Source organism: Macaca fascicularis, chromosome 13 (genome assembly GCF_037993035.2).
Source record: "Macaca fascicularis isolate 582-1 chromosome 13, T2T-MFA8v1.1".
Taxonomy (NCBI): Eukaryota; Metazoa; Chordata; class Mammalia; order Primates; family Cercopithecidae; genus Macaca; species Macaca fascicularis.
The window spans coordinates 103,189,957-103,213,463 of NC_088387.1; the positions used below are offsets into that span (position 1 = coordinate 103,189,957).

At 39.5% G+C, this 23,507-nt stretch overlaps 1 long non-coding RNA gene across 1 annotated transcript in view; it reads left to right on the top strand.

The window, feature by feature from the left end:
• Positions 1 to 5,757: 5,757 nt before the first annotated feature.
• LOC135966873 (uncharacterized) overlaps positions 5,758 to 23,507 on the top strand; it is a 57,015-nt gene continuing 39,265 nt past the window's right edge. The window contains exon 1 of the long non-coding RNA XR_010580559.2: positions 5,758 to 5,859. This is a non-coding gene — a long non-coding RNA (uncharacterized lncRNA). The remainder of the gene's footprint in view (positions 5,860 to 23,507) is intronic.

The following is a 23,507-nucleotide window of genomic DNA, read 5'->3' on the forward strand; positions in this document are numbered from 1 at the left end:
AATTTGATCCTGTCATTATGATGTTAGCTGATTATTTTGCCTATTAATTGATGCAGTTTCTTTATAATATCAATGGTCTTTATAATTTGGCATGTTTTTGCAGTGGCTGGCACTGGTTGTTCCTTTCTATGTTTAGTGCTTCCTTCAGGAGCTCTTGTAAGGCAGGCCTGGTGGTAACAAAATCTCTCAGCATTTCCTTGGCAGTAAAGGATTTTATTTTTCCTTCACTTATGAAGCTTAGTTTGGCTGGATATGAAATTATGGTTTGAAAATTCTTTTCTTTAAGAATGTTGAATATTGGCCCCTTCTCTCTTTTGGCTTGCAGGGTTTCTGCCAAGAGATCCACTGTTAGTCTGATGGGCTTCCCTTTGTGGGTCACCCGACCTTTCTCCCTGGCTGTACTTACCATTGTTTCCTTCATTTCAACTTTGGTGAATCTGACAATTGTGTGTCTTGGGGTTGCTCTTCTCGAGGAGTATCTTTGTGTTGTTCTCTGTATTTCTTGAATTTGAATGTTGGCCTGCCTTGCTAGGTTGTGAAAGTTCTCCTGGATAATATCCTTAAGAGTATTTTCTAACTTGGTTCCATTTTCCCCATCACTTTCAGGTACACCAATCAAATGTAGATTTGGTCTTTTCACATAGTCCCATATTTCTTGGAGGGTTTGTTCATTTCTTTTCACTCTTTTTTCTCTAATCTTGTCTTCTTACTTTATTTCGTTAATTTGATCTTCAATCACTGATATCCTTTCTTTCTCTTGATCAAATCAGCTATTGAAGCTTGTACCTGCATTACGAAGTTCTCATGCTGTGGTTTTCAGCTCCATCAAGTCATTTAAGGTCTTCCCTACACTGTTTATTCTAGTTAGCCATTCATCTAACCTTTCTTCTGGGTTTTTAGCTTCCTTGCAAGGGGTTAGAACATGTTCCTTTAGCTTGGAGCAGTTTGTTTTTGCTAACCTTCTGAAGCCTACTTCTGTCAGCTTGTCAAACTCATTCTCCCTCCAGTTTTGTTCTGTTGCTGGTGAGGAGCTGTGATCCTTTGGAGGAGAAGAGGTGCTATGGTGTTTCAAATTTTCAGCTTTTCTGCTCCAGTTTCTCCCCATCTTTGTGGTTTTATCGACCTTTGGTCTTTGATGTTGGTGATCTACAGATGGGATTTTGGTGTGGATGTCCTTTTTGTTGATGTTGATGCTATTCCTTTCTGTTTGTTAGTTTTCCTTCTAATAGTCCCCTCAGCTGCAAGTCTGTTGGAGTTTTCTGGAGATCCACACTAGACCCTGTTTGCCTGGGTATCACCAGTGGAGGCTGCAGAACAACATATACTGCAGAACAGCAAATATTGCTGCCTGATTTTTCCTCTGGAAGTTTTGTCCCAGAGGGGCACCCACCTGTATGAGGTGTCTGTCGGCCTCTACTGGGAGGTGTCTCCCAGTCATGCTACATGCGGGTCAGGGACCCATTTGAGGAGTCAGTCTGTCTGTTCTCAGAGCTCAAACGCCATGCTGGGAGAACCACTGCTCTCTTCAGAGTTGTCAGACAGGGACGTTTAAGTCTGCACAAGTTGTCACTGCATTTTGTTCAGCTATGCCCTACCCAGAGAGGTGGAGTCTAGAGAGGCAGTAGGCCTTGCTGAGTTGTGCTGGGCTCCACTCAGTTCAAGCTTCCCTGCAGCTTTGTTTACCTACTGAAGCCTCAGCAATGGCAGATGCCCATCCCCCTGCCAGGCTGCATCCTCACTGGTCGATCTCAGACTGCAGTGCTAGCAGTGAGCAAGGCTCCATGGGCGTGGTACCTGCTGAGCCAGGCATGGGAGGGAATCTCCTGGTCTGCCAGTTGCAAAGGCCATGGGAAAAGTGCAGTATTTGGGCAGGAGTGTACTGTTCCTCCAGGAACAGTCTGTCACGGCTTCCCTTGGCTAGGAAAGGGAAATCCCCCAACCCCTTGCCCTTCCTGCGTGAGGTGATGCCCTGTTCTGCTTCGGCTCATCCTCCATGAGCTGCACCCACTGTCCAACCAGTCCCAGTGAGATGAACCAGGTACCTCAGTTGGAAATGCACAAATCTCCCATCTTCTGCACTGATCTTGCTGGGAGCTGCAGACTGGAGCTGTTCCTATTCGGCCGTCTTGGAAGTGACCTGGAAACTTCTATTCCAAAATTAACTTTTCAATATAATACAAATATCCCATTAGAAATAAAGGAAAACTATATTCGTAATAGTAATAAAATGTTTAATTATCTATGATGTATTTTAACAAGAATAGGAAGATCTATGAAGAAGATGATAAGAAATAATAGTATCGAATATCAGTATTTATAAAATTAATGTGTAATACAAAATAATTAAAATCTTAATGAACTTTTAAAGCTAGATATATATTTTTAAAGTCATTATGAAATAATCAATGTGTAAAAATAGCTAAGAAAATTATGATAAAAACATCTTCCTGGATAGTAAAACTTAATTTAAAAAATTCCTATAAACAAAATAGTGTGTTCTTGACCCATTTATTCAGTGGAACAGAATTAAAGGTTTTGAAATAGATTCAAGTAAAAATGAGAAGTTAATATGGTATTTTGTTTCCGTGGATAAAGAGTGTTTATTTTAAAAATAATTCAGATATACAGGCAAGATTAAAGCAAATTTAGGTCCTTCATCTCATATATATATATGAGATAATCGATCTCATTATATATATCTCTCCATAGTCCATGTTGATTAAATATATAGGAAAAGAAGAAGGAAAAATGTATTAGAAAAAGCTAGGGGAAATATCTCATTACTGAAGGAAAGAAAGAAACTCAGGGGTAAAAACAATTGTAGATATTTCTAATCATAGTAAGTTAAATATGTATAATGATGGATATATGTACTAACTATGCTATATAACAATATGCATTAACTATATACACAAATATATCAATATATATGTAAACTAAATATTATTTACAGATATGTATGTTTAAAAAATAGATAGATAATACATAAGTAGAAGTTTTTCTGACTTCTCGGACAGGAAAAGAGTTAATATTGCTAAAATCTTAAGAGTGTATTCAAGCCCATCAGAGAAAAACACAGCTCAAAAGAAAAATGGACAGATGTGAATAGGAAAGTCAAAGAAGATTAATCTAAGCAGGCTATCCACATATTGAATGATGCCAACCCTCACTAGTATTTAGGAAAAGGCAAATTAAAGCAGAAACAATATAATATTTTTCACCATTAGACTCTAAAAATTAAAGTGATCATACCCAGTGGTTATAACTTTTTAAAAAATACAACTCATTAGAGCACCTTTATTAACTCCAGAAATAGGAAAAGTATGTAAAATAGAAAGATTAGTTTAAAATCAACACTATGCTGGTAAGGGCAGCCATGATTCCAGGAACATTAATTGCTGGGTAGCAATTATTTAATTACTAATTAATTACTAATTAAATAAGAAACCTCAAATACCATTAGACAATTGTGATTAAATGTATGTCATTCTAATTGAATGCATGGTTTATTGCCTTCTACTCAATCAACAGGTCACCTTCCTGTTTTGTATATTTGAAAATGGCGCATCTATGCAGATCTCAGGTTCCCTATTGTATGACATACTCCTTCACCACCTTCAAATATACCTTCAAACACTACCTTTTAGGTTACAACGTTTAAAAAGAAAATGGCACTTCTACTTCACCTGCTCAGCAAGTGAATTGCTATAACATGTTGTAGAGTGATGAGTAAACAATTGTTAGAAAAAAAACACATGCTTTTGATTCAGCAATCCCACTTTGAGACTATCTTCTATGAAAATAGGAGCATCATATTTAAGGATGTTAATGGAAGCATTATTTTTAATAGCAACATACTGGATATATGAACACTCATCAGTAGTTATGCTTTCAAGAATCATGTAATATCCGTCATATAGAACATTATGCAGCTATCCAAAAAAAATGAGTTGGACCCTGTCATCCTAAACGGATGCCTGTAATGCTTAATGAAAGAAGCAAGTTATCTAGTATTTTCATTATTTTTCTAAAAATGAAACACAGCGTAATGACTACACCAAATGCTTTTATCTGTGAATGTGTGGTCTAGCTGTGTTCTTTCTCAGCCATAGGGAACGGTGAGCATTGACCCTACCAGACTATTGATATTCGTTGCCTTAAATCTGTAAGAAAAGTGAAATGGGAAGAGAGGGAAGTTATCTCCTTTTTTGCTATATCTTGCTTTCTTCTACCAGCTGTAATGGGCTTGTGTTATTTTGCCGTACAAAGAAATAAACAGAGAATGTAAAAGAACAGTATCTTTGGTTGGCTGATGTCTTTTCCCAATTATTTATGTACTCATTTTTGTTTTGCACTTCTTACTGCATTTAGATGTATTTTCAAAATGGAGCAGAGATAAATGTAAATTCTTTTTTTTTATTTGAACCAGAAGCCTAGCTTTTGTTTTATATAATCACTCTGGTCAAACTTCTATTATTTCCCACTTGGTAGGACAGAGCTCTATGAATAAAATTAGCCCCACGTGGAGAAAGAAAGGGTGTTCTCAGAGCTGGGCTGGCCTGGCAGTAACTGAGAGAGGTTTGGGGAAATGCGACTGCACCAGGCAAAGACCTTTCAAGGACAATCAAAATTGAAAGCTCAGGCAGACAAACCCTGTGTGGTTTTCCCAAACATACTTCGAAAAGGAGAGGGGTCTTCCAGCCCAGGTCCTGGGCATGACTTCTGTCTCACTCTGTAAGAGACACAAAAATTTCCCCACAAGTTGAGAGGACCTCAAGGCCTTTTCCCAGTATATGAAGTGTGATGGAGAGAAAATATTATTTTGGAACAAAGCCTTGGCATGTGTTGTTGGAAGAGCTTCTGTAGCATGAGAAATAATCTTTCTCTCTAAACATGTGAAATACTTCTCCAATAAAATCATTCAAGCCTAGAGTTTGTTGTTATTGTTTGTTTTTCTGTTTTGGGGTAAACACATTTTCCTTGATTGTTTTTTATTTAGGCTTTACATTCAAAGTTGAGTTTGTTTGCTAACAAAAAGAGTTTTCAGTTCACTTCATCAGTATTTCATATTTATTAGAAAAAAATAATATTCTTTGTAACATAGCGTTTTATTTTCCCTTTTTAGTTGTAATTCTGTCATATTTGCCTAGTTTTCAAAAAGTTTATATATAATTTGTTGGTTATTTACAAAGTGTCATCTATTATATTATTAGTTCTACTCTTTATTTCTAATTTATACACTGTTATGGTTAACTTAATTATTTTCTTTGTCCTACTATCCTTAGTAGATAGTCTTTCATTGTTTTTAAATATTCCAATTTATTTATTTTTGACCATGAATGCATTAAATGCTACATATTGACCATTGATATAATTTTGACTACTTAGGATTGGGAGAGTCATTTTCCTTATTTTTTTCTCACTTTTATGATTAGTGTCTCAGTGCTTCCTTGGGGGCTCAATTTGTTACTTGATGAAATATAAACTGTAGTAAGCGTGTCTTTCAGTCATGGTCTATGGGCAGTACCCTGAAAATGTCTTTATTTTGCTTCCATTCTTGAATAATGGTTTAACTGGTATAGAGTTCCATGTTAAGATATATTTCCTCAGCACTTTGAGGTAATTTTTTCATTCTCCTTTGAAATCCCTTGTTGCTGATGTGAAGTCTGCTAGTCTGCTGTTGGTTGGATTGTTATCATTTGTAAGCAGTCTCTTTTACTACCCTTTTAAACAGTTTTCTTTATTTCTTTTTCTTTTCAGAGATAAGGTCTGGCTCTGTAGCCATAGCTCACTGCAGCCTCAAATTCCTGCGCTCAACTAATCTTCCCACCTCAGCTTCCCAAGTAGATGGGACTACAGGTATGTGCCACAAGCCCAGCTCCTTTCTCAAGCTTTAAAACAACAACAACAACAAACAAACAAACAAAGGAAAAACCTTTGCATTGTGTAATTTAGATTTATTTTGTAACCATGTTGGGAGTAAGTATAATTTTTATTCTGAGGACTCCTCTCTTTCTTTAAATTGGGGGAAAATAAAAACCAAAATAATAATAACAAAATATTTTATAATGAGTAACAAATAATAAACCATGATAAAATAGCAACAAAAAACTAGTAAATAATAAATAGATGACTTCCAAACTTCTGTGTCTGAATTTAATTGAAAAAAATCTCTTGGATTAAAGCAGAAATCATAAAGAAAATCATTTAAATGAAAACATAGGTATGAAAATTATATCCAACATTTTTTGCTTTATCTCATTTTTTAATTCTCTGTTTCTTGAATAGTCAGATATATATTGGCATTTGCCTTTATATTATCCAATATCTTTACATTTTTTCCTTTTAACTCTCTCTGCCTCATTCTGAGAAATTTCCTCATGTTTAGATTGCATTTTTAAATTCAAGTTTCATACTCAAATGCAGTATCAAATTCCTCCCTCCCTCCCTTTTTTTCTTTCCTTTCTCTTTCTTTCTCTCTCTCTCTCTCTCTCTTTCTTTCCTTCAAAACAAAGTCTTGGTCTGTTGCCAGACTGGAGTGCAGTGGCGTGATCTCGGCTCCCTGCAACCTTTGCCTCCTGGGTTCAAGCAATTCTCCTGCCTCAGCCTCCCAAGTAGCTGGGACTACAGGTGTCCACAATACCCGGCTAATTTTTGTAGTTTTAGTAGAGATGAGTTTCACCACGTTGGCCAGGATGGTCTCGATTTCCTGACCTCGTGATCCGCCCGCCTCGGCCTCCTGAAGTGCTGGGATTATAGGTGTGAACCACCACACTCGGCCAATCCCTCTCTTTTTTGTAGTATACAGTCTAACATGTCAATTGAGTCTTTTTAAAAATCTTAGTGACTCACTAGAATTTTCAAGTCTAGAAATCAATGCCACTTAATGCGCATTGCTGTTAACTGTGTGAGCTTGGGTTAATCTCTTTTTCAGTTTTCTCATTTGTAAAATGGAGATAATACTAGTTTCTTCCTTAAGGCGTTGTTGCCATGATCAAATAAGTTAATATATGTAAACTGTCTTTGAGATGCTTTAAGTAGGATAAATTATATATTTTTTACATTGCATAGAAACGAAAAGTTGAGTAGGTATATGTTGGGGGCTTACACTCTTTCCCCTCCACCTCTTCAGAGACCTTCTCATTATTTCCTGTAAGTTTTACAAAAGGATGATCTTAATTCTTTACCAGGCAAAAAAAAAAAAAAAAAAAAAAGCCATTTTTTTTGTTGATTTACCTTTTTTCAATGTTTACAGAATATTTTATTCTTAAAAAATTATGTCTAGGTGAGTATTTCATTTAATGAGTTTTCCTTATTAATATCTCCCAATGTGTCTTGTCTTAATATCCTTTTCAAACAAGGAAAATTTCTTTTTGCTATACATCTAATTTTTGTTTCGCTATATCTTCTTCTTAATTTCTGTAAGCCTGTTTCTTCATCTATAAAATAGAGAAAAATGCTATCTACCTCGCAGCATTGTCCTGAAAATTACTCATGATAAAGTATCAAAGGAGTCCAGTCCTGGGTGGCATTAACAATCATATGCCTCCTTAATAACATGACCAAAAGGCATGGCACCACGTTCTTAAAGGGGTCCTTGCTGTCTGTATTTCAAATATTTTCTTCTTCTAAACTTTCTCACATTTTGAGTTCTTAAACAACATTAAAAAACTGAGCAGAGAAACTGGCACGTTGTTGACACTCAGTAAATGGTAGTTCTCCTAGTCCTTATTTTTATGAACTGGAATTCACACATTGTCTTTTTAGTATTCTTTCTATGTATCTGTCATCATTCTTACTATTTACATTTCTTTTTCTTCCTCTCCATATGATGCTGCTTTTCAGTTTTGTCTTTTATATCATTAATTCATCTCTGCTCACACTGCAGGGGTTGGGGGTCGTTTGCTTGTTTTTGTTTTTAGTTTTGTTATCACATTAGAAAACCTTGGGCAGTCTCTTCTCTTTGCCTTCTATCATGGCATGCTCTTCCTGTCAGAGTGGCACGCATTTGGCTTCAAAAGCAATGTCCTTGTGCACCTTTCAAAGCACACAAAAAAAGAGTTTCTGAACATTATGCTTCTTTGAAGGATTTTGTTTCTAAAGGATGAAATTGCTCCTTATCAGTATGAAATGTTCTTTTATATCTTCAAATTAATAACCTCTCTCTTTTGCACTTGGGCCTCTCTAATCAATAGCTTTTATTTTAATATCATGTATTAAGGATTGCTTCCCATAGCACAGTCAACTTACCAGAGAGAGTTGAGTATAGAACTCTTTGAAAAGGCAGCTGAAAATTTGGTTTTGGAGTTTACTTTTTCAATGTTTTTGTGACTTTCTGATAGAAGAAATTTAAACTATCATGATATAAATTATCATAAAGGGTAGTTTAGGTATAATTTCTATGTGACATCGATTCTGTGATAATTGTTTTTTGGCCGATTTATGTCAAGGGATACTCTGTTATCAGCAGAGATTTTCTCTTTTGGAGTAAAATAATACTTAAAGGCAATAGTCTATCCAAGCCTAAAACCTATTCAAAGGAAACTAGACTCAAGAAAATTGCCTGCATTTTCTATGCACCATCCTTGGTATGCTATTATTCAAATTACCTGTATACCCTTATGAGGACACAGCACACAGAATAAGCGTACACTGTTTTCTCAAAGTTGTAATGACAAGCCTTAGGAGCTATCCTATAAACTAAATCTACATGATAAACCTTTGGTTATCTTCCTATTAGTTATTGATTCCACTAATGGAGAAGAAATCGATAATTTCTTTCTTTGGGTATTGAAATGAAATTCCTGAGTTCTGAAGTTGTTTTCTTTTAATTGGGAATGCAATGAACTCAAAAATGCTCCCGAGAAGAGTGAGACTCCTTGAGTGTCTGACTTGAAGAAGGCTCTACAAGTCAAACAAACCTTAAGTCAAAAGGCTGTGGGCTTGTCCTGCCTGTGTGGTCCATTGTACTTTATATTATAGAAGTGGAAAAGTTGATATAAAAATATTTTTTAAAAGAGACCATTTTCTATATGGGTTAATTCAACTTTTGTGTCATCAATGAGCCCTGGGGCAGAAACTCATACCTGTGACGCATCTAGCATCACAACAGGTTTTGCACAGATGGAAAGAGTGTAGCATCAGCACTGATCATGGCGAGAATGGACAATGATGAGTGAAGTGAGCTCCAAGGTTTTAATCTGGTAAGAAAAACATTATTAAACATTTACTTGGTGCCTACTTTTGTGTGAGGTACTTGCATAGATGTTAATCCACTTAGTCATTATGGGCATCATGCCTGACAGGTATTGTTCCTCTCTTATAAGTCAGGGAACTGAGGGTCTTTGGTTCAATAGAAAGCCACTGGACTGGAGTTAGAAGTGACAAGATCTTTCACTTAGTGGTGGAATGGCCTTGGGGAGGTTGCTTATTCTTGGTCATCATTGTGGACTTGGCCCTTATGATGCTGAAGGCCCTTCCAGCTCTGACACCAGTGGTTCTAGTTTATTCCACTACTTGCTAGTGTATTCCACACACAGGCCAAAGACATTGCTGGCAGACATTGTGTTTTCCTTCACATTTATGTGATTGTGGTTTACAAATAAACTCATTCTTTGTGTATGCCAACTACTCTCTTCAAAATAGACCAGAGCCCAATGCCCCACCAGGAGCTGGCTCAGAAAAAGCTCCAGAGGCTACTCATGGCTGGCTTGGAAACCCGTTCTCTGAAAGAAGCCAAAGAAAAATGCCAATTTGCTCTGCAGGGGAGAAGAGGCCTCATATAGGGTGGGACACAGGCATTCTGTGCTACTCATTCTTTAAGACCAAAGGTAATGATCAACATGCTATTTTTGGTGCCAGCCATGGCCACTGGAGTTACTACTCATTAATACTATGCAAACTTCAGCTTTATGATGCAGAAGATAAAGGCAGCCAATAGAGCCACAAGTGCTGACTGTGTGACTCACGCTACAGAAGGAACTTCTGTAGGAAGGACCAGCTGCTCCCTTCATAGAGACACTTGCACAACCAGGACTTTGTATCATTCTCACTATTCACGTAAGACAATTTATCTCATTTACAAACAGAGCAAAGCTTCTAAAACAGCAATCTTAGCAGCTATCAGTGCCCTGAGGACTATTTTATGAAAATAGTGAGGCCTATCTATATATTTATACTTTACACATTAAATTTACTGACATGTAAGCTCTTGTAGAACACATTTGTATGACAGATCCAAAGAGATACATAAAGTATCTGATGAGCCTATTTACTTACTTTAATAAATGAAACGAAACACAAAATGCTTCAAAGACTTTAAAAAATATGAAAATCCCATCATTTCTAGCACCTCAGCAGATAAAATCAGGTGGCTAAACTGGATTTCTCAGCCAATTACTCTTATGTAATGGAGTTTCTGATAGCCTTTCTCTGGAGAGTCATATAAGAACAATATGCAATATCTGCATTTGCAGACTGCCTTTATTTTTCTTTTTTTGAGACAGAGTCTCACTCTGTTACCCAAGCTGGAGTGCAGTAGCATGACCTCTGCTCAGTGCAACCTCCACCTCCCGGGTTCAAGCCATTCTCCTGCCTCAGCCTCCCAAGTAGCTGGGATTACAGGCACCTGCCACCACGCCTGGCTAATTTTCGTATTTTTAGTAGAGATGAGGTTTCGCCATGTGGCCAGGCTGGTCTCGAACACCTGACCTTAGCTGATCTGCCTGCCTTGGCCTCCCAAAGTACTGGGATTACAGGTGAAAGCCACCACGCCTGGCCTGCAGCCTGCCTTCTGACTGGGAGTAAGTTTGCAGGGCCCTAGCAAAACATTCTTATAGGGACAACAAAAGTGGAAACATATGCCTTAGAGGCTTTAGAGTGACAGAGTGTGGTCATATTTGGTTTAGGAAATAGGATATTCTTCATGATGAACAAGCATTAACATTTCATGCACAAAAAACTGCTCAACTCTATACACCTCACCTATTACCTATTGGTATCTTCTCCTTATACAGAAATCTATGCAGGATTCCTGGTTCTACTGATCAAGTAGCCTGATGAATTCCCCAAGTGTAAATATCAACAGTTAATAAATCAATTTTCTCTTTAATGGGATAAAGGAGACACTAGTTCTGTGCAACTGGATAAAGACATTCCACTTTGTCAGAACTACCAGTTTAGTGATAAACTAGAAAAAGGCATTATCTAAATCCCCTTCTATGTGCTAGGTGCTAACTGAGACAAAGTTTACTCTAAGAGTATTTGTGTGTAAAAAAATAGGCATGGACTGTGTTGCTTTTGCAATTTAATACCCATTTTACCTCAAATTTATGGCAGAAAGAGCTATAAAGTTGCAAATATAAAGCTTTCAAAAGCAAAACATATTAAATCTCCCTATCCCTCTATAAAAGTCTGGAATTCTCCTCAGGCATCCTTTAGATATGCTATCTAGATTTTAAAGTGTCCTTTCAATCCTTTTGTTAAATGCTAACCCCAACCTTCAGGCTGCCCTCACTTCCGATGTTACAGCAACTCTACACCCCTATCCTGACAGAAGGATGGTGGCGTTGCCAGGTCCCTATTTCTCCCCCACCTTACCTGGACAGACATTGTTGCCTTTCAGAGCAGTCAGAGCTCATCATTGTGACCTGTTTTAATCTGACATGTGACTCTTCCACGTTTGCCAACTCCCCTACAACCTTTTCCTTCCCAGTATCTGTAGTGGCATTAACTTCCTGTTATTTCAGTAATTAAGATAGTCACTCCCAGACGAGATTACTTCACAATATCTGCAGTCAACAAAGGCTGAAAGAGGAATTATCCTATATTCTAGAGAGGAAAATGATGCTTGGCCTTTCAGAACAGAAATGATTATGTGGGCAAAGGGAAAGATTACTAAAGTGAAAACATAACAGCATTTGGGTCCTGATGGACCTGGTGTCAAATCCTTGCTCTACTACTTAGAAGTTGTGAGACTTTAGAGAGATTATTCAACTTTTCTGAGACTTTGTTTCCCTATAGGCAAACCAGAATAAAATGTCTCCTTGATAGGATTCTAGTGTGGAGTAGGAATTATAAGTGTCAAATATCTTGCTTACTATAGGTCCTGCTGTATTCACAATCACAGTGATTATCATGGTGGTGATGGTGGAGGTGTTGGAGATGGAAGAGGTTCTGGTGGAGTTGGTAGTGAAGGCGGAAGGTGTTGGTCAAGGAGTTGCTATTGGTGGTGGTGAAAGTGGTAGAGGTGTCAGCAGTGCAGTAGTGGTTATGAGGTCTCCAAGTAACACATAGCGGAAACTCAAACTTTAAGGGAGATTTCTGAGAAGAGGCTTCAGTTAGTATGAGGTATGGGAAAATAGATTTTCCTTAATTTTCTAAGTAAGTAAACCTTGAACAGTAGTGCAAAGTTAGCATGTAGAGTGAAAAATGAATTCCGTTTTGGATGTAGGAGATTTCACTGTGCACATAATCATATGATATTAGGAAAATGAAAGAAAAAATTTTCAAAGATGAAAAAACCCATCCATCTTGAATGCTAAGTTTATGTCACCTAATAGTGGTAGGAATACAGGGAAAGAATTAGAGTGACATGTACCACACACACACGTAAATATACGCACACAACTACACACACTCACTTACCTTCTTTTGTTCAATTAACATTAGGAAAGAAGTATTAATACCATTTTACGGATAAGAAAGCTGAGGCTCAGAGAAGGCAGGGGGCACTGTAGGAGGCTTACAGGCTTTGGCATGTGACAGATATTGCACTAATCCTTTGTTTTCTATGTATCAGTTGTTTGAGTTTATCTCTCACTCTCCTCAAACTGCAATTTCTTCATCTTTGATAATGATGCCAATAATTGTCTTGCAGAAATGTTATGAGGAATAAACAAGGTATGTTTTTGGTCTACATCATTGGCAATATCATACAAAGAATCTCACACAATACTTGTTATTTTGTTTAACAAAACACAATATAGAAAGTGTTTAACAAAAATCCTGCTTTCCATTATTCATTCATTCACATTTTAATTTATTCTTCCATCCATCTATCTATCCATATATATATATAACAAGGTGGGGTCTCACTCTGTTGCCCAGGCTAATTTTGAACTCCTGGGCTAAAGCTATCCTCCCAATGTGCTAGGATTACAGGCATGAGCCACTGCTCCTGCCCTGGCCCCATCTATCCTGTAATCCATCCAGCTCAGCTATACTATATGAAACTTCAAGATCAGTTTTAGACCATGCCAAAGCTCCAAAAATTGTATCAGTTGGAAATTTTCAATTTCAAGAATTATAAAACCTGGCCCAAATCTACAAAGGAATTTTTTTGCTTAATGTAACTGAAACATCCAACTGTAAGTCTAGCTTTAGGCAAGGCTGGACCATGGGTTCAACTGATGTCTCTGTGACTCAGTTTCTTTCGCCCCCATCTAACATAAGACCCTGTAAGCTGGCTTCTTTCTTGGTCAGACTCTCTTTTAATGATTACAAGATCAGTAGTTTCTGAACATATATACTCCCACTTTAAGTCCAGAACAAGAATAAGTTTGTTTTCACAACAATCTAAAGCCCAGGATTTGACTTCCAGGCAGGATGATGGATCCATTTCTGAACCAATCACCTGCATTAGTGAGACGGATTACTCTGTTCAGTTTCAACCAGTTTCTGATTGCCCCTGGAGTATCTGAGGCAAGTCCCCCAAATCACTTGCTCTGGAGAGGCAGGAGGATTGCTTGAGGCCAAGAGTTTGAGACCAGCAAATGAGGAATTCAGGACTCAGAATGGCAGTCACTGAGGATTAACGGGAAGTTTAGAGAATAAAATGAGCTATTTGTGAAGACTCCTTGAAGAAAGGAAGAAGGAGAAAACTAGGGAGGAAGAGAGAGAGAAAAGAGAAAGAGACAGAGAAAGAGAGAGCAAATAACACCAGATAGTACTCTGATGACATATCTGGGTAACATAGTGAAACCTTGTCCCTGCAAAAAGTTCAAAAATTAGTTGGGCATGGTAGCATGCACCTGTGGTCCTAGCTACTTGGGAGGCTGAAGAAGGAGGATCACTTGAGTCCAGGAATTTGAAGTTTCAGTGAGCAATGATTGTGTCATTGCATACCAGCCTGGGTGACAGAGCCAGACTGTCTCATTAAAAAAAAAAAAAATTGTCTTCTTTTCTGCCTGCCATGTTGTATCAAATTTCATCATTTGAGATTCATCCATTGAGAACTATAAGCATTTTCCTGTTTAAGAGCTTCTGGTAAAATTTAAATGCCTCATGGAGTTCTGTCTTTATCTTCCCATACTGTATTGACAAATCATTCCAAAGTAGCTATAGTTAAGCAGGATAAAAATAAAAGTTACCTCAGAGGAGAGTCATAAAAGTTGCCAAGTTTGGTCCAATTTCTTTGTATTGTTAACATTCAATAAGAAATAACCATTCTATCTGTCATTATCCCTATCGTTATCATATACAGAACTCATACAGTTCTCAGAGAAGCTATGTTAAATAGATTTTCCCACTTCACCGCTGAGAACAGAGTTGGGGCTAAGTGAGCCTTAGGGTAACTTTCTGGTCACACGTCTAGTCGGAAGTGTACACAGGAGTTGATTCCCTCTGTGTCTGAAGTTCAGGTCTTTGTAGTTTTTGCTGCCTTGCTCTTCTGATTTCCAAACTCCCCAGGCAGACCTTAACTTTCCAGGAAGAAGGCCCGCTCTGAGCAAGTGCTGAGCCAGCCACAGGGCAAGTGGCCTCTAAGTGCTTGTGATAGGAAAAGATGAAAATCACTCACATCATGGATGAATAACTTGTCTGGATCCAAATGTGGATGCCTGAGGGTTCCCGGGACTTATAAACATAGAAGCCATTCAGTTTGCCCAGGTGTCAAAGGATCCTAGAGTTACTACCAGGCATAATCGTTCCTTGTGCACCCACAAGTGCACAAAGTGAAACCTCGTCCTTGCAAAAAATTAAAAAATTAGTTGGGCAGTTGGGTCCCTGCTCTAGAACCAGTCCTGAAAGAACCTTGAAACAACTTCCTAGGGGCTTTTGGCCAAGGCAGAAACATTGAGGGCTCCCTTCTCTGGAGTCTTGAAGTGACCCACAGATTCTTGCTCCTTTTGGCTGGGCAAGCCCGTATGTTTGGCTTAGGGTGAAATGTATACCACACATCTGGCCACTGGAAAGCTGGGGAGGGCCGGTGTGGTCAGCGGGGCTGCAAGGCCATTTCAGGGCGGTTAAGCTGGAGTAACCCGAGTACGGCAGGGCCTGAGTCATCCTGGACTTGGGAAGCTCCCACTCGGGCGGAGTCTGACACCTGAGCTCATCTGTGGCTTTGCCCTGGCTGGCCCTGCCCTGCCCCGTCTTGTCCAGCACAGCTCAGCCCAGCCAGCCCAGGCTGGGCCCTGCTGGGTTCTAGCCCAAAGGAAACTGAGCCCAAACTGCAGAGCCAGGAGCTTTGAGCAAAGGCAGTGATGTCAGCAAGGGTGGGGTACGATGTGTGCACAGCCCGGGGAGGTATCTGTTTCTGGGTCCGTGTGTCCATGTATAAATCCACCATCCTTGTGTGCGCCTCCCTGTGACTGTCTATGGGGACATTCTGGGCATCTATGCATATATTTGTGTGAATGCCTGTGGGGTGTTGTTGGCTTATGTGGCTGGGCACGTTTTCCCTGGGAAATAAAAATATAGTTGCCTTTGTCACAAAATTTGGTTGTTTAAAAAGCAGCAACTGCAAAGAGGTTGAAAAAAGTCTCCCTTTTTTGTAAAGTCTCATGCCAAGGGCTGAGAGAGATTTAGGAAACTGAAAAGAATCTGCCTTTAAACTTAGGAAATGCATAGTCACCTGGGTCACACACTTTCCTAGGAAAACTGAGCTCCTGCTCCCAGGAATGTTTGTGCAGGACCTAGGACAAGATGTCAAGGAATGGTGGTCACTGTGATCGAGGTTACCTGAGACATCAGCCTGGGGCAGATTAGGATGGGGAGAAGAGAGTTGCATGGCAAGGATTTATTCTTTTCTCCAAGTATTGACTCCCTTTGATAAATACAGAAATGTTTTTTCTTCCTTTCATAACATCAAAATCCAAGATATTTTAAAAATGCATCAAAGCAGTAGGGTGAAATGTTTTTGTTGTTATTGTTGCTGTTGTTCCCCACCGCTGGCAAAGTCACATAGACTAATAACACCAAGATGGGAAATCCTGGCATATGGACCTTCCAGCTCCCTTGTAGGTCTCCTCTTTCCGACATGGTGATGCTTGCTGGTGTCTGAGAACGCTGCTCAGATTCAGTGTGGGATGGGGTCAGGCAGCCTCCCACTTGGGCTAAGCCATCACGGGCCCCTGCTCCGAAAAAGGTGGATATGACTTAAGAGAAAGCACCTCAACTGCAAATGAGGAATTCAGGACTCAGAGAATGGCAGTCACTGAGGATTAACAGGAAGTTTAGAGAATAAAATGAGATATTTGTGAAGACTCCTTGAAGAAAGGAAGAAGGAGAAAACTAGAGAGGAAGAGAGAGAAAAGAGAAAGAGACAGAGAAAAAGAGAACAAATAACCCCAGATAGTACTCTGATGACACATCCGGAGACAGGACTTGGGACCTCTTTCTGTATCTCAAGTTACTCTGTAAGCTCCCTAATCAACTTGGCTTGCACAGCCTGTGGTGTCTCATCTGTCTGCTTAGTACCCAGTCCAATAGTGATAAATTCATTACCAGAGCAATAGCAGCCCCACCCCTGGTGCGCCCTCTCTTGTTCTCTGATAAACACCAAGAACAGGCAAGAGCCTATGTTCATTCTATTCACCACTCCAAAAAAACTTGAGGAATTCCCTTGAGGTCTACCTCTCAGATATTGAATGGAATTTTACCTCTGTTACACAGGGAGTTTCTGGAGAGGCACTCAAAGTGTCCCTTGTGGAACCAGACACAGAGCCTTGGATCCCAAACGTACTCAATGAATACTTAATAAATGCATGATTGCTTAAGGCATCCCACCTAGAGAACTGTCACTTTAGCCTGACAACTCTTACAGATTAAAAGTAAGGCCCCAAGTAGAACCCAGGAACTACTGCCACAAGATTGACTCTGGCATTGAGGGTGTTCAGCATGGCATATTTTCAACTCTAATACAACTGCTGTAAGCCCCCGGGCTGTGTATTTAGTGCATGGGCACCTGCAGAAATAGCAGGGCTCTCCTTACCCTTTTCACATACTGTGCTCAGTCATCTTCAGTGAGCATTTGACTCTTGGTTTAGCTTAAAAGATATGAAAGTAATACAACTAAGCATATGGTCCTCCCAATGACCCACACTCCATGGTGTGTAACAGTACCTTGGGCTTGGTGCAGACAGACCATTAACATTTCAGGAAGGTCGAATCACATGTGGGCTCCATCAGATTAATGAGGGAAAGTCTCCCATCTTCTGTTAGACGTGGTTTCATGACACTCACAGAAAATGCAGGAAACACCTATCACTCGGTGGCCATCTGCATAACAGAGCAACCCGACTCTCTTGACCATTTGTTGATGGGTGAGTAGAGAACAGGGTTGGTGTACTCTGGCCACCATGGTTAAAGTAGGAAACCTCCCTATACATTTAGACCAAGCTTCTGGGAACCCGATATAACAAAATGGTGCCAAGAACTTAGCAAAGAGAGATTGCCTAAAGCTCTCTAGCTTCTTAGAAAGCAAAACCGCCTATTACCATCTATCACCATAAATGGCCTGCCTGAACTGCTGGTGCCTCAGCCTGCACCATAATATTTTATTCAACTACCAATTAATTACACACACATCCTGAAAGCAAATAATGTTAATGTAAATAATTTGGGAAGCATTGTTCCATCTGTTGAAAATGTGCAGTAGTTGCTTTGCCCCTTGTCTAAACTGGGGCGGCTACTTTCAGGCAAGTTTGGGAGGTAAATGAACTGTCTGGATGCTTTTCTTGGCAGTCTTTCTTATTAGTGGGAGGTGGCAGTAACGAGAACATGAGGAAGACGGAAAGTGTTTACTTAAAGTCATGGCCAAATGGCTAGGGAGAGTTAAGATAAATCATAAGCTGTCAATGATGACAACTTCAGACTGCTACTAGTTCACTCCTGTTTATGGAGTTTCAGATGCTACATTTAGAATGTTGAGGAGTTTATTAAAGTCTTATTGGTAGAAGTTGCTGATTGTTTAGATGTCAATGTTTGAGACAAGAGGCAGCACCCACCCAGACTAGGAACAATGAGCATACAAAGCCTTTATCCAACCATTCCAGGTGACCCTTTGCTTAGTGAATGGGTAACACTGACTCAGATTTCCCTTTAGAACTCAAACTATGGGCCAGGTGCGGTGGCTCACGCCTGTAATCCCAGCACTTTGGGAGGTCGAGGCAGGCGGATCACAAGGTCAGGAGATCGAGACCATCCTGGCTAACAAGGTGAAACCCCATCTCTACTAAAAATACAAAAAATTAGTCGGGCGTGGTGGCGGGCGCCTGTAGTCCCAGCTGCTCGGAAGACTGAGGCAGGAGAATGGCGTGAACCAGGGAGGCAGAGCTTGTAGTGAGCCGAGATCGTACCACTGCACTCCAGCCTGGGTAACAGAGTGAGACTCCGTCTCAAAAATAAATAAGTAAAACTCAAACTATGGATCAGCTTGGGCTTTCACTATGAAAAAATATTGAAGGGCCAAAGCCAGATGGATAAAAGAGCTTGGCTCTTTGTTTTTCTAATTGCATTTTTTTTTTTTTTTTGAGATGGAGTCTTGCTCTGTTGCCCAGGCTATAGTGCAGTGGTGCAATTTTGGCTCAATACAACCTCTGCCTCCCAGGTTCAAGCTATTCCCCTGCCTCAGCCTCCCAAGTACCTGGGACTACAGGCATGTGCCACCACATCCGGCTAATTTTTGTATTTTTAGTAGAGATGGGGTTTCACCATGTTGGCCAAGCTGGTCTCAAACTCCTGACCTCATGTGAACCATTCACCTTGGCCTCTCAAAATGCTGGGATTACAGATGTGAGCTACTGTGCCTGGCCTCTAACTGCATTTCTTACCCAAGGCAGTTTTGCTTGGGTGTTGACTCTTGAATTGCAGCTTCAAGGTTGGTGCATGTGAACAAAGGGCCAGATTCTTTTGGGGTTAGCTAGTGTCCTCTCTGAACATATACACATTCCAAAGATTTGGCTCTTGTGAGCCTTCAGTGTTTCTTTTACGAAACTGCAATGTCTTTCTCTGTTCTTTGAACTCCCTCATAGAAAGACTGTATGATCAGTGGCAAATGCAGAGAACGAGTACTTCTTTTGCACACAAGGGCAATGAAGAGCTGTAAAGGGCTCCTCCATAACTTGCAGACTCCTTTTCTGTAAATGTCTCTCAAACATGTACTAAGTGCTGGCCAGGGCCCAGAAGAGTCAAAATAATCACAGCAAAAAAAAATGGTGAAGCTGTGATGATAGAAACTTTTATAAATTATTGAAAAAGGTGAAGGTGGGGAGAGTTCAAATCTCTGAGGAATTTGGGAAAGATGGCACTTAACTGAGATTTTGGAGGTTGGGTAGGAGTTTTCCAGATGAACAAGGGAGGTATGGTTATTCCAGACAGAGGAAATGGCATGTGAAAAGAAAACCAAAAACATGCTTTGGTTGGAGAATTGCTTAGTAACTTAATGTGGTTTGAGAGTGATTTACAATGGACAGTGGTAGAAAGCGAATATGATAATTGGTTGTAGGTTTTATAAGAATGGGAATAATGGGCAAAAGGAACAACAAAACAGTAGCATGGAAAACAAAATAACTTTACACCTCTTCCTTTTATCTGCACCTGAAGACTGCCTTTCTTTCAAACATTTTGGAAAAGACAAAATCACCCAGAATTTCAAATCGTAGATTCTTTGGAAAGAGAAGATTGATTTCTTTCTTCAGAAGGAAATCAAACTAAGATAATCTAGGGTGTTTGATCAACAGGGTTAAAATTCTGTGTTTTGAAGTAGGAGAGATGAGGTTTGACAAGAAAACAGGAGGTTTCAGACATAACCAGGAGCATGAAAAGTTAACGTAGAAAATCATAATGAAGGGGGTGAGAAGAGTTAGATGTATCTTTAGTACTCACCTCCCTCATCCCACCTGTTTTGAGTCGCACCAAATCTCCTTAAAAGACTATAGTTCTAACTGCCAGAATCTGTAAATGTGACCTCATTGGAAACAGGGTCTTTGCAGAGATCAAGTTAAGATGAGATCATTAGGGTGAGTCCTAATCCAGTACGAATGTGTCCTAAGGAAAGGAAAAATTTGGACACAGAGACACACCCACACAGGGAGAATGCCATGTGAAAATGAAGGCAGAAATTGTGGTGATACTTCTACAAACTAAGGAATGTCGAAGTTTGCCAGCAACCACCAGAAGCCAGGAAAGAGGCGCAGAACAGACCCTTCCTCACGGCCCTGAGAGGAAACCAACACGGCCGACACCTTGATTTCAGATTTGTAGCCTCCAGCAGTATGAGAAAGTGAATTTCTGTTAAGCTTCTCAGTTTGTGGCACTCAGACCCAGACAACTAATACAGCACCAGACTGTGGACTCAGCTTTGAAACAGCCTTGCTGATGGGGAGAGAATTTATGACAGACGGGAAATAAGCATTCAGGAGCCAAGAAGCATAGGGCCCTGGATGGTTCTGCGCAGCATAAGGTGACTGTGCAGACCATGGCTGTTTATGTTAGGCTAGTAAATGACTATTTGATACTATTCAAAGGAAAATTGATTTTGTGACGATGAACCTGAAAGGGTTTTAGATGGATGAGTACTGTAGAGTTCAAATAAGTGTTTCATCAGGGATGAAAATAAGTTCTTTTTTGACTGAAAAGATACATATAATTTTTAATACACACATGTTTATTTTAATATAGCTATCCAAGGAAATACATGGCATAGAATTTTAAGGTATGTGCCTCAAAAGAGAAGGAATGATTATCCACTTTTTTCTCTAAAAGTTTAGGCACCAATATTAACATTGAAGAGACTCTGTAGAGGGTTTTAGACAGATGTGTTTATAAGTCACAGGGCATCAGCCTTATAAAACATAGCTAAGAAACAAGGCAATGTTTCAATATCCATGTTAAAGCATGAACCCTGTCTGGCCATCTGCCGGAAGTGCTCTCTCTCGCCTCAAAATATCTGCAGGCATTTCTCAGACTTTCACCTTTTCTTCAACAATCCACTTGCCTCTGCTCTGACCCTTCTCTGTGCTGATATGTTTTTAGTGTCCTTCCTGTAAAAACAGCTGTTGAGAGCTTTATTCTGCTGGCACTGTCGTCTCCACGCATGTCCACCTGGAATTCCCTCTTCACTCCAGACTCAGAAGAGCCAGCTCCACTGACAGCAGACTAAGATTTTAGCAAGACTTGCCAAAGGTCTCGGGGAAAGAGTAGTTCAACTCACAAATTAACGCAGGTATTCAAACCCCAATCTTGTCTTGATGGCACACCTCAGAGTCAAAGCCAGAATCCTCTTTGGTTCTGTATGGAAGCACATGTCCTCCCTCGGTTCAGTTCTAAGGTGGCCCTGAGGTTGTTTCCCCCAGGAGAAATCTCCCTCGCTGTTCACAAGTTAGTATCCCTTAGATCTCTGTGGAACAGACATGGCAATACACAAAATCAACCACATATTTAACATTTATTCTGTCATTCAGCAAATATTTATTAGATGCTGACAACGAGGAACAAGATAGACAAACTTCTGTTCCTGTGGGACTTACATTCTAGTGGGAGAAGAAAAAGCACAAGGAAACAAAGGGAAAACATTAGGGAATGTGGTTAGTGCTGCAAAGGAAATGGAAAGGTGGATACGTACAGGCACAGTAGCCTAGGATGGAACAGAAAGGGGGAAAATCAATAACATTTTCTCGATTAACAAAATGACGACATTACATGGTAGCACAAGTATCACAAGAAAGGTACTGATGGGGATGGAAAGAAGGAGAGTTCTCTCCGCTGTTTTACTGTGAAGCTGTGATTCTACCAGGCCTGTTCCCACTGGCCTTTCTCAGTGTCTTGTGAGATTTTGTGCTCATTTAACATAAAATATTGTGGTTCAAGGATAACTGTGCTTACTGTGCTTCTGCCCTCCCTCCCTTCCCTATAGATTAAGGATCATTTTCCTTTGTGGAGAGGAAATAGAGGAGAGTTCAGTCCTAAACCACAAGGGACACTTTCTTAAGATGTTGACCAATCATTTTTGCCAGTGCCCAGCGGTGCATATAGTATGTGCTTCCATAAATGTGAATGTAGATGTATGCACTTACAAATACACACAAGCACACACATATATTTAGAGGGTAAAATAACATAAAAGCTAGAAAGCACGTTTATATACATTTATGCATAACTAAGGAAACCCTCATTTCTCTGGAACCTGTTAATGAGATCAGCTATAATAAATACATAATATATTTAATATAAAATATATGTACATATCCCTACAATTGTTTCAACTCAATAGTTGTTTTAACTCAGGTATCTAGCTACTTGGGGTGATCAAGCATATGATTGAGGTGATTATAAATTTTTACAAGAAAGAATGTTTTCTTTGGAAGGGAGAAGAATGTCTTACTGTGAAGAAGCTCCTGATCTTGACAATTACAAGAAAACTTTTAGACTGTGGCCTCCCATATTTCAAAATAAATATGAGAGTAGTTTTTTTTTTTTTTTGAGACAGCATTTTGCTCTGTTGCCCAGGTTGGAGTGCAGGGGCACAATCATGGCTCACTGCAGTCTTCACCTACCATCCTCAAGCAATCCTCCTGCCTCAGTCTCTCTAGTAGCTGGGACTTCAGGTGCACACCACCACACTCCACTAATTGTTTTTACTTTTCTTTGTAGACATGGGGTCTCACTATGTTGCCCAGGCTGGTCTCAAACTCCAGTGACTCAAACAGTCCTTCTGGTACTGTCTCCCAAGGTGCTGGGATTATAAGAGTGAGTCACAGCACCTGGCCAGAGAGTAAATTTTAGATGTCTTAATAAAACATGACAGGTAGGTGAAGTGATAGATATATTAAATAGCTTGATTTAATCATTCTATATTGTATACATAAATCAAAACATCATGTTGTACCTCACAAATGTATACAATCATGGTTTGTCAATCAAAAATAATATCAAAATAAAAATTATTTAGAGAATGCTACAAAGAACATGGTGAGCAATGCCTGCTTGGCTCTATTTGTATACAGAAAAAATAGAGTAATTCAGTATCTACTTTGAATACTTTTATGCAGGCCAAATTGCAATGGCTAATGAGACAAAAAAATCAAGTGATTTCCAAAACCTGTTGTAATTAATTGTGCAATTCTGGTATAAGAACCTCAATTTTTTTGTTTTTAAATGACTGTAGCATAGAATCTGGACTTACAGCCAAGATCACATTTATTAGCTATGAGATAGATATGATTTGGCTCTGTGTCCCCACCCAAATCTCACCTTGAAATGTAATAATCCCTGTGTGTAAGTTAAGGGCA